The sequence below is a fragment of the Triticum aestivum genome, chromosome 7A, assembly GCF_018294505.1.
Source record: "Triticum aestivum cultivar Chinese Spring chromosome 7A, IWGSC CS RefSeq v2.1, whole genome shotgun sequence".
In the NCBI taxonomy this organism is placed as follows: Eukaryota; Viridiplantae; Streptophyta; class Magnoliopsida; order Poales; family Poaceae; genus Triticum; species Triticum aestivum.
This window is the reverse complement of record NC_057812.1, coordinates 722,118,643-722,124,893: the sequence shown is the minus strand read 5'-3', so window position 1 is coordinate 722,124,893 and position 6,251 is coordinate 722,118,643.

The following is a 6,251-nucleotide window of genomic DNA, read 5'->3' as shown; positions in this document are numbered from 1 at the left end:
ATTGACTAGATTTAACATAGGAAACATGGCTAGCAACGATGAAGGACGGGGTTCTGGTGATTGTGACGACGCCTACCGGGCGGCAGACGAATTTTTTAGCCTTACCGATGATCAACCGATGTTATTGCTGGGCCCACTGATGGCATCAGGGACTGAGACCGACACACAGACCGGTGCTGAGACTGAGACCGGCGCTCAGACTCAGACCGGCGCTGAGACTGAGACCGGCGCTGCCTCGGGGAGCGGAGCCGGTGTAGAACCGAAAGCAAAGAGGCAACGGGTTCCTAACAAACTCAGGACTACTAGAGTGGTGGTCACGGAGGTGGACGACGGCAATTTTGAGCCAATGGCGCCCGAGGAAGCGCGTCGATGCTACGGCAATCAAATAGGCTGCATCGTACGGACAACCGCCACCATCTACGATGAGAAACTACAGAAGATAGAAAATATGAGGAGCTCCCTCGTAAAGAAGTTTCACCAGATATTCTTGTTCCCGGGCCGGAATGAGAAGGATTATAAAGATCCAGATGAGGACCCGACAATGAAGAAGATAAACAAACACCCCATGACCAAGTTTAGCGACGCGTTGGCCGCCTGGAAAAATCGAGTGAAAGCAAGGATCATCGACAAGAAGGAACCCTACTCCGAGATTGTAAAGTATAATCCGAAAATCACAGAAGAGCAGTTTCAAATATTCAAGGAGGCTTGCGAGGCCGAAGATGCCAAAAATAGTCTAAGTACATGAAGGGGCTTCAAGACAGGAATATTGGGAGCCACCACCTCGGAAGCCGTGGTTGCGGCAGAAAGAGGTCCAAATGGTCCAAGGAGGACGCGGAAGCCGCGAGTCTGGGCATCCCAGACCCCTTGGCGGAGTTCACCGTCCCGCAGGAGCGTGACGTCCTCAGGGCCCGGCACCGTTGGGACCCGGTGAAAAAGGTTTACGAGACAACACCGGTCATTACGGAGTTCATGAGACTGCTGGTAATTTTAGTTTCTGATCAATTCAACTGCACACGTTAGTCATATTTGTAAACGATCGTTGTGCCTTTTGCAGAGAGAGCGGCACAGGATTGCGGCCGAAAGCGACTCGCCGTCTGAGGCATTGGCGAGGCCCAAGTGGGACACTCCATTCAACCGGGCGTTGAACATATTGAAACAACAACCGATGAATACTCGATCGTCGTATGGACGCGTGCATGGTGCGGAGACGGCGACACGTGGAAGAAGTACTACCGTGAGACCACGGAGGAGAGAAAGGAAAAACGGAGGTTAAATGAAGAAAACATCGACAAGAGGGTTGAGATTGCGGTTGAGAAGAAATCAACTGAGACAGTCGCAACAGCGGTAGCTGCCGCAAAACAGGTGGCTTTAGATATTTCTACTACCTTGGTTCCGGCCGTTTTCAATTGGACCAGACAAAATCCAAAAAAAAGATGCAGCGGACTTTCCCCTTGCTGACTTCTTGGCGGGGAGCAGCTCGACTAGCGTTGCACCAGCACCTGCAGCTGCACCTGCTCCCGCACCGGCTCCCGCACCGGACGTGCTAGGCGGTGCTTCATCTTTGGCTGAGCTCGACGCCCTCACGGTATCTGTCACACCGGCCCCCTTCAATATAAATGTATAATCTCCCGTTTTCGTTGCCTTTCGGATGTCTCACGTCGCAGACTTTTCTTTGCAGGCCGACGAAACCCCGTGCACCATATTGTCCACCATCGGCGACTAGAAGGTGGACGTGGGGAAGGCGACGATAATGGAGCCGAAAGAACCATTGGTCCACAGCCGGCCGATCCCCCCGAACGTCTTCAAGGTTTCCGTGGCCAGTGTCAAACCGGGCCACGAGAATTTGCCTCCTCCAGTACTAATGGGGGATGACCACGAGACACCACAGCGGCTTGGTGATTGTTGCAATGCTGGGTGGGTCCTGTTGTGGCCAAAGAGTCTGCTTCGTCTGGAGGCGGCCGGGAGCACACCCACGAGCACGCAGCCTCAGCAAGGTATAAACATCAACACCCCACGTACCCAATTATCGTCGGGTGTCGGGTTGGGTGATAGCGGACGGGGTAAGGAGGAGGCTCCATTAGTCGCTGATGACGTCGCCATGGATGAGGATGAGGACGACGATGGCGCTGCTGAACAGTATGTCTATACTAACGCCTCCTCAGGGTTTGAGCGTCATGAGTCGGTGCCTGAATTGCCGTCTCAACATATTATGGACGACCTTCCGCTAGTAAAGAAGTTTAGGAAGAGAGCGAGGAAAGGCAAAAAAGCTGTTTCTATGATCCATCCGCCTCAGCAGCCTCGGCTTCAGGACCGTATAGATATCCCCGGTGCAGATAAATGGCATATCCCCGGTCAACCAATCCTACCTGCAACAGCGCTACGGGCCAGATTCGGCAATCTAAAGAGACTTCATGACGATGTGCTGCGGGTAGAGAAAGACCTCATCGCCTCGAAAGATCCAGGATACCCACTCTACGTGGTTAACGTTCCGCGGCAAATGTCGTACGTCGACAGCTTCCCCGCGGATAAGTTCTTCCTCCGATTCGATTACATATTCGACATGTTTCACGTGAAGAAGCTGGATTTTACGTTTGTCCGCCTTTATGCCTTGCACATGAACTACATCATCGGGGTTGAGCAGATATCTCATATCTATGTCGCTGACCCGTACTACATACACGAGGGTTTCTTGAGAGTCTGCGCAAATCATCGTGAATACGCGAGGGATTACATCGTCAGTTTCATGCTCACCAATAAGGACAAGGGGGCGATTCTCGTGCCTTATCATCCCGTGTAAGTCATCCGCGCTGCTATCCTTCCTTCGATTTCAATCATTCATTTGCACGGTGGAGGCTAATTAATTTGAGGACTTATTTTGCGCAGCGGCGGGCGCGCCGTCCTCATCATCCTCTACCCCTGATTCTCCCACGCTCTTTACTTGGACACGTCGAAGAACATTCACAAAAAGGATTACACCCACATCAAGGATGTTCTCGATAGTGCTATGTATCACTACCAATCACTGGGTGGAGAGGTCAGGGACAAGAAGATGAGGGGCGGCAGGGTCGCCTTCGGCCATAAGACCAACTTCTGCTGCATACAGCAACCGGACGATTCTCTTAATGATGGATTCTATGTCCTACACCACATGCTGGAGTACAGACGGGATCACCAGAACCTTCGCATGGCACCTTCTTCCGGCGATGCCCATATTCTGCAATGGGCAAAGGACATAGGAGATATCGAGGATCATCGACTTCGGGCTGAGTTCTATAACATCCAGCGCGAACTTGCCCAAATCATCATGAAGGAGGTCGTCGGAAAAATAGGGATGTTCTACGGAGAAGGACAAATGTCGCGGGAAGACGTTCGAACATGGATAGCCTCTCAGCGTCTCGACCTGAAGCCTTTCACTAGGCTCGGGGACTATCTCCCTGACTTGGATGGATGGAACGACATGTTGGAGTGATTGTCGATATATGACAATGTGTTCGTTTAGTCCATACTTTCTGTATGACAAAACTTTGAGTTATGCACGGTGAAACTTTATTTGTGATGTAATTAAACCGTCCTCCTCCTCGACAAGCGAAAATCACTCTAGTTAGGGCATTTTGGGGTACGATGAACTTTGTTATTTACGCTTATGATATGTTGTTTTTATTTTTGCCAAGTATGTCTCTTTCTGTTGCTCAACTATATATGTTGCATATCATCGACTCATGTGATGATGCAGGTGCATAGATCATAGATGGCGAAGAAGTGCTATGCCAGGAGTATATATACGACACGTGGCCGGAGTGTCAGGCCCTTCCGGTTTCCGAACGACAGGCAGTAGTTAGTTTAGAGGTTCACGCTAATGCGAAAGAGGGATACGAACTCATGTTCTCAAGGTGATAGCTCTTCTCGCGTATATCATTGTTTAGATGGATGACGATGTATTTGCATATCATTCGAGACTTGCATCGCTATTTTCGAGATGATGATTATAATGATGACATGATTTGATGAGACTAATTGTATGTATATGCTATGATTACATTTGTATGTGTATGATATGCTAAAGATTATTGTATAAAGCCTATTCAAATACAAAACAAATATGCAGGAAAAAAACTAATAAATAAACTAGTAGTAGCGAGGGGAGAAATTTAGCAGTAGCGCCACATTGTCAGTAGCGCGTCCCAACAAACAGCGCTGCAGATAATATCAGTAGCGCCCTTTCCCAAAGAGCGCTATAGCTATTCATGTATAGCAGTAGCGTGGGACAACCGGCGCTACTGCTATACGTTAGCTGTAGCGCCTTATTAGTAGCGCCGGTGCCCGCGCTACTGAGAGGCCCAAAACCCTCGCTGCTGGTAGGCTTTTTCCCTAGTAGTGAGTTTTCATGATTTAGTTGAGATTTTTTGTAAAATTTGATTTTATTTGATTGAACTAATGCATGATGAGGGAGGCGGAGTTGGACGTACCGCCATACAATCGCCAACTCCCCTTTAATATATAGTAGAGGTTAGCGCTATATATGAAGTTAACTAATAATACATAGCTTAGTCGTAGTCAAGTGGCATCAAGCATAATCGGTAGAGGTACAGTGCGTATAAATTTGTACTTCTTTCATTAATAAAGAAACATTGTATGTGCTGCTTAGTCCTTAACTGCATTCGACTGGGTCTAACTACACCTGGAGACCAGGCCATTTGATTAAGAAAATACAGTCTGGATTTTCGTCTCTTCCCAACAGACTAAAACCTTCTCCACTTGTGAACATGTATCACTGAGCATATCCGTATTATAGCTACGTGATGACGTGGGGTGTTGTGGATATTGTTCTAAACAAGGAGACGGTGCTGTTCAGCTTAGTCGTTGCACTCCAGCTGGTTTAAATTACGCTAGGTGGTCCGGCCATTATGATATCACAAGATAATCTTGCAATTTTGTCTGTTCCAAATAACAATGGGTTATGCTTTCTTTGCAGGGGCGCATGTGACATAGCCATACATAGGTGTAGATCTTATCTGGCCAAGCTAACGAACCAATAAAGAAGGAAAGGAGCAGGACTTCATTGAGGAAATGATTTTTGGTTCTTGAAATTCAAGTGATTCTCCATTTTTTTCTCTCTAAAAAGTCTTGAAGGGGTCCAGTGATCGTTGCTCGGAACGGCGGTCTGCGTAGTGGGTTTTTTAAGAGAGTTTTTTAGTTGTTGGTTTTTTGAGAGATGGTCTGCGTAGTGGTGGAACTACTCAAAGGTGAAAGCAGGCCAGCATTGTAAAAAGAAATAGTCTTGAACCTTGGAGCCCACCAACTTAGCAGACTAGCCCATGTAGTACTAGTTAGTCAGCCCAGTGTTGCAGACACACAACCAGATTGGTCCTACAAGCCGATGACAGATTGTCACAGCATGTTTTTGGGGGTTATTTCCTTTGTTTTTTCTTTGTAATAATTTGCTTGTGTGCATCCTCACTGGCCAAATGTCTAGACTAGCTCTTGACATTCTGTTCTTGTACAGACTGGGTATAATTTTTAATGAACTTGGTATCAATATGTTACCTTTATCAAGAAAATATGCAAAATGCAATAGGAACCTAAATAATTTGCCAATGATAAATTTAAATGTCATACATACCATGGGTTCAGAATATTAGAATCAGATTTAATTATTAACTCATGGCCTACTCACAAAATAGATTTTTTTTTGAACTTTATATCTAAAACACCAATCACAGTAGAAGGCCAAACGATATAAGGTAGTGCGAAACCCTGAAAGAAAGCATACAAAGATATAAAAAAAGCAAAGGGTGGCGTAAACACAATGAATGAACCGACCAACAGTGTCTGGGCTCCATGACAATGCTCCCCGAAGGATAACGGCATAAAGCATCGCCGCTTTTGAGCTCGCACAGACAAGGGTTTTCACCTGAAGCCCCGATCACCTAAAGTCTCTAGCCGTAGGCCCCAAGCCGCCGCCAGCACAGAGTGCCAGCAGTCCACACCAACGCCAAGCCCAGTCAGGCACCGCCGACGAGGTGTCATGCACCACCCGCAGCAGCCGAAGACCCTGGCTGGTCCAGATCGAGTTGTCGCCGCTTCCACGGACGCCATAGCCGCACATCCCACCATGCCAACACCCAATGCTCGCGACCCCACCACCAGTGCCCGCCACACCCCACGGCAGCGCGTTGCCACCGACGTGCACCTGCCACCCCTGAATGGGAGGAGAGGAAGCCCCGCTGCAGCTGACCGGGCTTCACCCAACG